This window comes from Glycine soja, chromosome 10 (assembly GCF_004193775.1).
Source record: "Glycine soja cultivar W05 chromosome 10, ASM419377v2, whole genome shotgun sequence".
Classification (NCBI taxonomy): Eukaryota; Viridiplantae; Streptophyta; class Magnoliopsida; order Fabales; family Fabaceae; genus Glycine; species Glycine soja.
The window spans coordinates 35,538,423-35,549,745 of NC_041011.1; positions in this window are offsets into that span (position 1 = coordinate 35,538,423).

Sequence of the window (11,323 nt, forward strand, 5' to 3'; positions counted from 1 at the left end):
AGAAAATCTTGAGAAAACCATTGGAAGAGTTACATCTCTTGACTTTTTATTCAGAACTTATCACTGGTAATCAATTACCATAACCATGTAATCGATTACACAATGCATTTTATGAAAAAATGTGACTCTTCACAATTGAATTTGAATTTCAACGTTTAGATACACTGGCAATCGATTACCAATATATTGTAATTGATTACACCATTTAAAAAACATTTGGAACGTTGCAAATTCAGTTAAAAGCTTTTGAAATCAAACTTTACCACTGGTAATCGATACAGGAAACTGGTAATCGATTACCAGAGAGTAAATACTCTGGTAACTTAGAAAAATTTGAGAAAATTTTTCTTGTAAAACAAAATTGTGCTATGTTTGGTTTTTGAAAAATCTTTTTCAATACTTCCCTTGTGAAGTCTTGACTTTTTGCTTTTTGGTTTCTTCTCTTGAATCTTGAAATCATCTTCTCTTGAATCTTGATTCTTCTTGATGTCTTTTATTTAATCTTGATCTTGAACTTGTTGACTCAATCTTGACATTATTCGTTTGGGCTTTTTGTCATCATCAAAAATACTTGAATCATACTTGATTCATCGAAGTTTTCTTCTACACTTAGCATGCAATATTTTTCAATAAATGATATGTTAATCGAAGGCCAGATGTGTTTTGTTAGTGTGACCGGTACTCCATAGAACTGACAAAGACTTGTAATTATGGTAAGAAATCTCAGCGCCTTGTTGGACTTTTATGGGTCCACTGGGTGCCTAGGAGGTTCAGTACCAACAAACCGATGGATAACATCTTAAATGAGTTGGGCCACATGAACACTGATATGCTCCATAATGTTGTAGACCAACTGACATTTAGGTAGGGCAAGATCAGAGTTGTGGTCACTCAAAAGGATATTACTGAGAAGGAAAGTCATCCAGATTTGAGTCAGAGACATCATAATGGTGCACATGATTCACAACCGCTTCCCTGTCATGCTTCATACAAAATCACGTCCTGGGAAGCAAAGTAGCTGACCTATAGCCTCTTCATCAAAACCTGTAGTCTGACTTCTTCTTGCAGTATATTCATATTGTTGCCCCTCCTCTAAGATCAGTGGATTCCCTAAAAATTGGTTGATGGCATCTGCATCATAAGGAATCCATTGACCCCGCACTTTTGAGTGCTTATCCATAACACTTTCCTTAGTAGGCCAGACATTTGCATAAAACCCCATGACAATTTCAAGGTCATATTTAGGCATAGGCTCTGCAAGCTGTGTCTAGTGCCTCCTAGTAATCTCAGCTTGGAATTCAATATACTCGCTCTCAGCTAATTGGATCCTTCTTTCTTTGAGGAAAGACCAATCTTTGATCACTTCAAAATGGCGTTGATGTTCCTCACTACGAAAGCGGTGTGCATCAAATTCAAATTCCACAGGTGGAGCTGTGCTAGATCTTTCTCTTACAGTGCTCTTCCTAGCTCTCTTAGAGGTGATTCTCTTCGAAGTCATCTGAAACAAAGACAAATTCAACTGGAATTTTAGCAAAAATTTATTTTTCAAAGAATAGCTAGCCATTGTGAATTGGTCAATTTTTTTAGCAACCAAGAAGTCACTATGTGTGAAAGTTTAATCCAAAATAACAATTTAAACAACAATTTAATCCAACCAAAAGCAATTTAAGTCCAAAAGAAAAATGGTGGTCATTCAAACCCAACAAGTTTATTTGCCTACTAATAACTAGTGTAATTGCATTTTTAGGAAATGTGGTAATTTTGAAACTCAATTAACAGCCCCATTTAAGTTATCAATTTGAGTTGATATCACACCTAAACTAATTAATAAACATGTTTAAACATTCAGAATTTGAAATAAAACATAGTCTAGCCATTGTGACATTTTATCAAACACTTGGTGTGCACATGTTAAGGCATGTATAAATGAAGGATTGACAATAATAAGAAAAATGCAACAAGTAGAAAAGCAAGAGTAGACCTATTACAATTCAGAACAACACATCTTTTGAACAAATAGTCATCCAATCATACAAAACTTTAAATTGCATTTCATTGAAAGGAAAGCACAATTCTTCAAATAACATAAACAAATTGCGAAATTTAGACAAAACATGGTTCTTACTTGAATGAGATGAAGTGAAATGCAAAAATTGGAGAAAAGGATGGCACTTGGATGAAATTATGGCTTTTAAAGGCATAGCCTTCGTGTTTTTAAGAGGAAGAAGGGTTTTTGAGCTTTTGAAATGAGTGGGGTGAAATCTGATTTCACCCCCTTTTTATTTTTTTTCTCGTAGATGTTCACTCCCCAGGTGAGTTAATGGTCTATTTTTTTTAGTACCAATTCATGGACAATTAATCCCTTATAACTAAAATGATAATTTTAAAACATTTAGAAATAGTTCAAACAAAAAAATATTTAAATAACACAAGTATGAAATCAGACGAAAAGAAAATTTAAAAAGTAGGGTTAGAAGTACTAGGTTGCCTCCCAGGAGCGCTTCTTTAACGTCTTTATAGCTGGACTTCATTGTTGTGGCTGAGGCTTCAATATTTCATCATCCATAATTCTTTTCTTCTTCATAAGGAAATCCTTTATGAATTTAGCATATTTTGGCATCTGCTCTAACGCCTCAGAAAAAGGAATGTTAATATGCAGTTGTTTAAAAATATATATATATATAACGCTTGTACTTTCTTTCCTTATCTTTCTTTGACGGAGCATGCGGATAAGGAATATGCTCAATTGATGGATGGTTTACTATAGCTTTACCTTTATCAGTGGTTTGTTCATTTGATTTCTTCTTCTCTTCTTCACTTACCACTTTTTCACTTGTCACCACTTCATCATTTTTCTCGTTTTCTTTTTCAACTCTTTCTTTATTCTTTTTCTCATCATTATCCTTCAACCCAACCACAGTCCCCCACCTTGTTGTAATTAAATTACAATGTTCCTTTGGGTTAACCTGTGTGGTTGTTGAGAAAGATCCACTTCCAAGTTTAGATAGTTGTTTAGTCAGTTGTTTAACTTGAACTTCTAGATTTTTAATAGAAGCATCAATGTTTTTCTGGTTTGAGATGGATACTTGCATAAACTGTGTTAAGGTATCTTCCATCTTTGACATTCTATCTAGTTGAGCTTGTTGTTGTTGTGGACCCCTATTTGAAAAACCTCTATAAGAGTTGTTAGAAGGACCTACAAAAGAAGTGTTAGTGGGACCAGAATTTTGTGGTCTCTAGCCATAAGGCTGATTTGAACCTAAGCCGCCTTGGTAGCTTCCTTGAATGTTTTGTCGAGGTATGGCTTGGTCATGCAGATAATGGGCCTCCTCTTCTTGTTGTCCATCACCAGGTGCTGAACAATGGCCATTCTGATGGTTACCACCACAGAAATCACATCTCAAAATTTGTTGAATTTGGTGAGCTTGATGTGTTTTCTGTGGTCCACCTAGGTGATGTTGTTGAGGAAGTTGTCTTATCTGCTTTCTTAAGGCCTCAATTTGTTGCGTCAAGAGTTTGTTTTGAGCTAAAATTTCACGCTGAGTGTCCAGCTCCATTATACCTGTTAACTCGTTGGCAAGTGTACCAAATTTGTCACAAGTAGTAAAGTACTCGAAAGTCTGAGTGTCAAATCCACAGGAACTTTGTTTGTACATAGATTAATACAAACCCAATTTAAAAGCAATAGATAAAGAATTTAAAATAAAGATAAGAAAATATAGTAGATAAGATAAAGATTTAAAGATGAAAATAAAAGATTTAAATTAAAAGATGATAAAGATAGAAGATAAAGAAAATAAAAGTAAAAGATTAAGATAAAGATAAGATAAGAAAAGTAAAAGATAAAAATAAAAAATAAAATAAAATCAGAATTTGATAAGGTTGGGACCTGTCCTGCCTTGTTTGCATAGGATGTATGAGTTTATGATTTTTCTTTATCAATTTATGTAATTCTATTCTACCCACGTCTGTTCAATTACTCGCCCCTGATTCCTCACGATGACAAGCCTATCTTATTTATCTATCTTCCAAATTTCTTTGCAAAGAATCAACAATAAAATGCATGAAGTATGAATTCTAGATGTTTGCAAAAATGCATGGGCATAAAATTCATTCTATTCCTAGCAATGATTTTCTTATGAAATCCTTTCTTTTTGTTCTATTAGAAGTTACCCTCTTCCAAGCGTCTAACCCCTAAAACCAATGCATGCATACCTTCTTTAAATCTTATTTAGAAGTTACCATCTCCCGAGCATCTAACCCCTAAAAAAATATAAAGATGAATAATGCAAGAGAAAAGAAAAAAAGATAATAGAATAGAAAAACCTAGAAAAGAATCATGTTGCATTGATAAATATGAAGTACATCATACATCGCTTTGGCTTTTTAGGCTTGCCAGACCCTAACTAGGGGTTTAGTCACTCATGGCCATTGAGGACTTTACAACGAGAGGGGGTGAAAGAAAGAAAGGGAGAAAATGATTTCCCCTACTAGAGGGGGTTTTGTAGTGGTGTGTTTTTCTGCTTGGCTTAACTTCCTTTTTATAGTTGTTGTAATGGACTTGGGCTTGATGCTAGAAATCTTCCTTTTTGGTATTTTTTGATATCTTTTGGATTTGTTTTGCTTTTAATCATATCTTCCTGAGACTTCCTGATATTTTGGATATTTTCTCAATCTTTTTCTCTTTTAATCTCTCTTTTTCATATCTGCAAACCATAAATAAGAAAAATATCAAATCTTAATATTTAAGTCAAAGTTAATTGCTAAATAAATATTTTTAAAGATATTTTCAATATATTTTTATTATCAAAATAACTCATATTTAGCAGTTATCAATACCTTTTCTTTGAGTCAGAGCTCTATCATGATGACTTTGATAATCACTGGCTGTTATAAAGTCAATGATTACAATAGCTTCCTTCGGACTCTTGGACATCATAGTGCCTCCAACTGAGGCATCAAGGATCATCTTGGATTGAGGTTTCAAACCACTATAGAATATATGCAGTGGTGCGGCATCATCAAAGTTATGGTTTGGGCAGCTTCGCAATAAAGCTTTGAATCTCTCCCATGTCTCACTGAGAGGTTCATCAAATCTTTGGGAAAACGTCACGATGGCAGATTTTCGCTGATAAATCTTGAAGGAGGAAAGAACCTCACTATGAATTTCTCCTCTACCTCTTCCCAAGTGTTGAGGCTTTTATTTGGATGTGATTGGAGCCATGTTTTTTCCCTACTAGTGAAAATGGAAAAGCTCTGAGGTACACAGCTTCAGCATCCTTGTCAGAAGCTCCCATAGTACTACATAGTTCCATGAAGGTAGACAAATGTGTGTATGGATCCACATGATCCATTCCAACAAAGGGATGTGAGCCAATTAGACTAAGCAGTGTTGGCTTTAATTCCAAGACCTTATTGCTGAAAGGATGAATGACTATTCTATTGTAATGTTTTGGGCCTTGTTGATAAGCATAGTCACCCAAAGTCCTCCTTGGTGGTCTATTTCCTTCTCCTCTTTCAGCCATGTTATTTTTTACAAGTGGCTTATCAATTGAAAGATAATCTAAAGAAGAAGACTTACTTGGTGTTATAGTGGTTGCTTGTTTCTTTTTCTTTCTATTCTTCCTTTCAGTCTCGGTAATTTCTTGATCAAATGACGACTTATCTGCAAGAAATTTACCTCGGATAAAGGAAAAAAGAACACACTACAACAACCCGTAAGCACCAAGGTTAGTGAAAATAAAAAGTAAGAAAAATTTATACAAAATTAAAAATGAAAGAAATAAGTACAAATGTAAGAAAAAATAAAGGAGGCAATTTATACAAAATCAAAAGAAATTTACAAAGGAAAATAGCCTATCAAACTGAAAGTTTAAATTTGAAAGAACTAAGTGGATGACTCAAGTCCCCAACAACGACATCAAAAACTTGTTAAGACTTTTGGCAAGCGTATCAATTGTCGTTGTAGGTTTCACATTTATAAAAGAGTTCATTTCCATAAAGACTCGAGTTTACTTAATTCATTTAGATAAAGGTTATCAGTTCAATAGTTATGTACAAATTTAATTGAATGACATTTGTTTTGTTTTGATTAACTAAAGACAACTTAAAGTAAAAGAATAGTAAAAATAACAGAATAACGAAATTCAGTGCGTCGAAAGTACGTAAATGATGGAAATAATAATAATGACTTGAATTAATTCAAGAAAACATAGGATTGTATTTCATCATTCATACCCTTAGTATCCTGATAATATTAACATATATGAATCATTTTCCAACATTATTGATGCACACATTAAATTATCCCAAGTCGATCCCTTGCACTTGGAACCTAAGAATATTTACTAAATATTGATCCCTCGCATATGTAGTAAATATCTCAGCATTACAATTATATTATCGTGCTTTTTGCAATCAAAATGTTATGCTCTATTCCTAGCAACGTAACGTAAAGAGTAAAATCATTCAGTTCAAATTCTAAGATTACTTTCCAGTCTCACTTAAAATCTAATTTCATGACACTAGTGATCAAATAGAATCAAGCATTGCGAGTAGAATGAAATTACCAATAATGAGTAGAAAAAATTCATACATATATAATATCAAAAGGGATACATAAGGGTACAAAGATTACATCCAATCCTTAAGAAAAACTAATCAATCATTGCACAGATCACAAGACTAATAAGAGAAATGACGAAGGAAGTGATCCACGATCACAACTCTGCAGCGCCTCGGCTCCACTTTTCTTCTTCTCCTTCTTCTTATGCGTTTTCTCTGTTATTTGAAAGCTGTTGGATTCTTTTTCTCTTCAAGCATGCATGACTATTTATAGAACACACCAAGGAGTGCAGGGAAATTCGCCCAGGTGAGCTGTAGCTCGCCCAGGCGAGTTGCTTGCTTGGGGATGAAGTTAGTTTTTAGCCCAGGCGAGTTGGATGCTAGTCTGAGCGAATTTAGAGTCAGAAACCTTCATTAAAAGACCATTTTGCCTTTTCTTATGACTTTATTTCTAGATCTAACAAACAACCATCAAAACCTACAATGTCATGGATGAATCTTTCATATTTAAACAACAATATTAGTAAATATACAATATATATAAACAGCTGGATTTAAGGGTAGTTTATAAGAAAACTATTACAATTAAAGGATAAGTGCTAACAATTTAATCCCAAAAATAACTGAAATTCGACACTTATCAGGGAGCTTGGGATCCAGGACCCATACAAGATTGAAGCCCATTTTGATAAGGATTTTTCTTTAATTTTATTTAATTATTTTTTTTTCATTTATTTTATTTTTTTAATTTCTTGCATTTAGGATAGTTTAATTTTAGCAATTTAATTTCAATAATTTAAATTTAGTCATTTAATTTTAATTCTGATAGAGAAGTAGGAAGTTATTGATTAGTTGCAACACATTTTGAGTTAATCAATTACATGAGTGAGATGAACTGCGTACTAATGAATATTTTTGTGAATTGTTGATTCTCATGCAAACAGGCGTCAATGTAAGTGATGGAGTGTAAACTAATAGTACAAGAGTGAAAAGGTTAGTATTTCTGACAGAAAAGCATGGAATGAGAACCTTCATACTTCAATGAAAATCGATAAGTTGTATGAACTTTCAACTGTGAAAGAATGACTAGTTTTAATTGCATAATTTTGTATGATTCTTGGATTTCTTGAAATGCATGTATGATGTGGAGATGATCAAGGCCTTGTTTGTTATTTTATTTAGCTACTTAGCCAAAAAGTCATTCTGTGAATGAATACATCCCTTGCACCCTTTTTGAGCCTAATGTAACATTTTTGTCATTGGAACCCAAGCCCAAAATGTGATATTTACTAACTACCCTTTTTTAGGTTGTAGGAGAGTACTCATGGATCCAAACAAATTTGTCCCAAATTTGGGAGAATGTTTTTGGGTGATTTTCTATTGCAGGAAAATAAATATACAGCACAAGTTAAATTGAGTTACAAAATATGGTATTACTCTAGCCTAGTATGAATGTTTTTACATTTGCAAAAAAAAAAAGAAGATAACCATCATCAAAGAAAATAAAGGTGTTGAAAAGAGTAGCAAAGCAATAAGGTTGGTGTTGTGAAAAAATCTAATTGTGGTTTGTTAATAATTTAGGGGAATGGATGCTCTCCTAGATCCTAAGTTTTGAATCCTAGAAAAACCATGATTTCTTTGTTAGCCCAACCACATTACAAGCCTAATAAAGTCCTTAGTGATTCACATTGTGCATGTATGATTGGATTGACCGAGATGATGTGCAAAGTTGAGAATTTTACTATCCAGTTGTTATAATTCAAACACTTTTACCGAGACTCTTGTGGGATTAAGAGAAACACTAGCCTTGTGAGGACTGAAGTTGGTGATTATTCCTTGTGATTTGTCATTCTTGCTAACCATTTCATTTGAAGTGCATCTTATTCTGCTCCTTTCATAAACTTATGACAACTGTGAACTTGAGAAATTGCTAATGAAGCTTTTTGGAATGTATGCAATTATCTCATGAATTCTGATTGGTAAACTCTGAACTTTTTTCTTTTTACTTGAGGACAAGCAAAACTTTAAATTTGGGGGAATTTGATAACTGCTAATTATGAGTATATTTTGGGGTTAAATTATATAGGAATTTGTAATTTTTCTCTCCTAATTTTTCCTTTTTGAGAAAATAATTGTTAAATTAATATCATTTAAGTTTTTGTGCAGAGAATATTAAAAATGTTAAATTTATGATGCTTGGTTAGTAAAATAAAGCCTAAAAAAGCAGGATAGTTAAGGAAATCATGACTAATTAAGAAAATAAAACTAATTAAGGAAAGCATAAATAATTAAGGAAATGAAGACTAATTAAGGAAAGCAAACTAATTTAGACTAATTCAGAAGCTCGCTAATCTACACCTATAAAAGAAGAAGAGAAAAGAAGGAAAAGACACACAAAAATTTCAAGAAAATACAATTCCTTATAGAAGACAAAGGCTAGAAGATGAAGAAGCAAGCATTGGGAGTCATTCCTTTCCTTCATTCCCTTTCTTATCTTTTCCCCCTTTACTAAATATTCCCTTCTTGCAATTGTAAAGTCTCCATGACAATGAGAGGCTAAATCCCCTTTGTTGGGAACTTGGCAGCCAACTACTCTTGATGTAATTTCTCTTCCTATCTATTTATGAATATTACATTTGCATTATCTTTTCCTGTGCTTAATATTATTGTTTGCGGCTTGATCACCTATTTGCATGGTAAGTTTAGGGGTAGCATTGGGAAACATTATTTTCTAGTAGAATTGGGAAAGGGTATCTAAATAAAGTCATCACTAGGGATATGTTGATATTTGTTTAGTCTGTTATACATCTTTATTCTTAATGCAATTTACTATTTTAGCTTTGCAAAGGGATTTGGGAGAGAAAATAGATAAATTAGGTTCTTTTATGCGGGGGACCAAAGTTAGAGTATACTAGTAGATGCTAGTGTAAATTAGAATAATTATAAATAGAGAAAATCATTAACATTACATCAAAGAGTAACTCTGGTAGGATAAGTTCTCAACATTCTCATCTTCTGAATTTCCTTCTACAATAATATTGGATTTTCTAATCTTTTTTGTCTTTTAATTTAAATTCTTGTTTAATTTCTCATCCTGTTTAATGTAATTTTTTTGTCAATTTAAATTACTGCTTTTCTACAACCTTTCCAAATCTTTTTCTTAATCAAATATTCATCTACATAAGTTTCTGTGGATTCGACACTCAAACTTTCATTTTAACTTTACTACTTGGGACGAATTGGTGCACTTGCCAATCCATCAACAAGTCAAACGATGAAAAGTTGTTGTGTTTGAACCCTTAAGCTTACTGAAAAACAAATTACTCACCATACCTAAGGGTTGAGAGCTTTTGTTATTACCATGGTTTGACACAATGTTTGGGATGATAATTTTTTTCCATATTATTGCAAAAGGGTTGAAAAATAAAAATTGATATAATTTGGGTTGGTTTGAAGTGGCTTTGCAAGGTTATATACAAAAAAAGAAGAAGAAAGAAAATGAAAACAAATGGTCAAAGTTGGTGAACAATGCAAATACATAGCCACCACCAACTCAATAAAAAAAAGTTTGTTTCATTTCAATTTTTGTTTTTGTTTAAGTTTGGGGTACTTGGGGGTATTAATGATGGGTTCAAGTTGGATAAGAGAAAGAATTGATGGTTGAGATGCATGTGTGTGAGAATTTTTGTGTGTGTGAGAGAATTTTTTATTTGTTTGAGATGAAAAGCAAAGTTGGTTGTGCAGTTCCAATGTGTTGGATTGAGAGAAACACTCACCCTTATGGCATATGCCTTAGAGTGAAACACTTTTTGTGAGGAGCCTTGCACATTTGGAGTATCCCATTCTCTTTTTGCCATGACCAATAATCTCTTGAAGTTGTTTTCCATGCTTCTTTCTATGATGTTCCTTGTGGGCACCATAATTATGATTGTGTGGAGAATGATATCCCTTGAATCTTGTTGAAAATTTTGGAAGGCTTGCATTGGTGTGATGACAAGTCCTGTTCCTTTTAAATCATGTAATCATGTTTTGAGTTTTTTTTGTGTTAGGAGTTTGTGTTTAGTTGTAGAATTGTTGCTTTGGTTTTTATGTTTTTTTTTGTTTTTCTGATGAAGCACACTCAATGGGAGAGTTTGCGCTTAGCGCAATGTATTGATTTAAGTCCCATGGAATAACGTGCTAAGCCCGACATTTTAGGCTAAGCGTGCAAAGTTGTTTTGTTGAGTTTGTTGCGTGTCCGCTAAGCCCCAACCTTTGCGGTGAGGAAATTTTTCATGCAAGTGTCACTTGGTTGGATCAAGGTTATTTAACTCCTCAGTTAAATAACATTGATATTGTTCTCTTTCCTAAAAAGGACAATCCTAACACTAAAGGATTTTTGGCCTATTGCTTTGTGTAATGTTTTATATAAGATTAATTCTAAAGTGTTTGCTAATAGATTAAATCCTTTCCTTGCCAAATGTATTTCCCGTGAAAAATATCTTTTTGTTGAGAGCAAATCCTTACTTGATAAGTTCTTGTTTTCATTGAAACTATTCATCACATGCAATGTAAAAGGCTTGACAAATTTGGCTAATTTGCTTTGAATATTGACATTAATAAAGCATTTGATAAAAATGATTGGAGTTATTTGCAAAGTCTCTTGGATAAATTGGCTTTTCATGAGAAATGAATAAATTGGATGGGGATGTGTTTTACTTCTGTTGATTTTAATATCCTTGCCAATGGTGAAGTTGTTGGTCCTATCACTTTTGAAAGA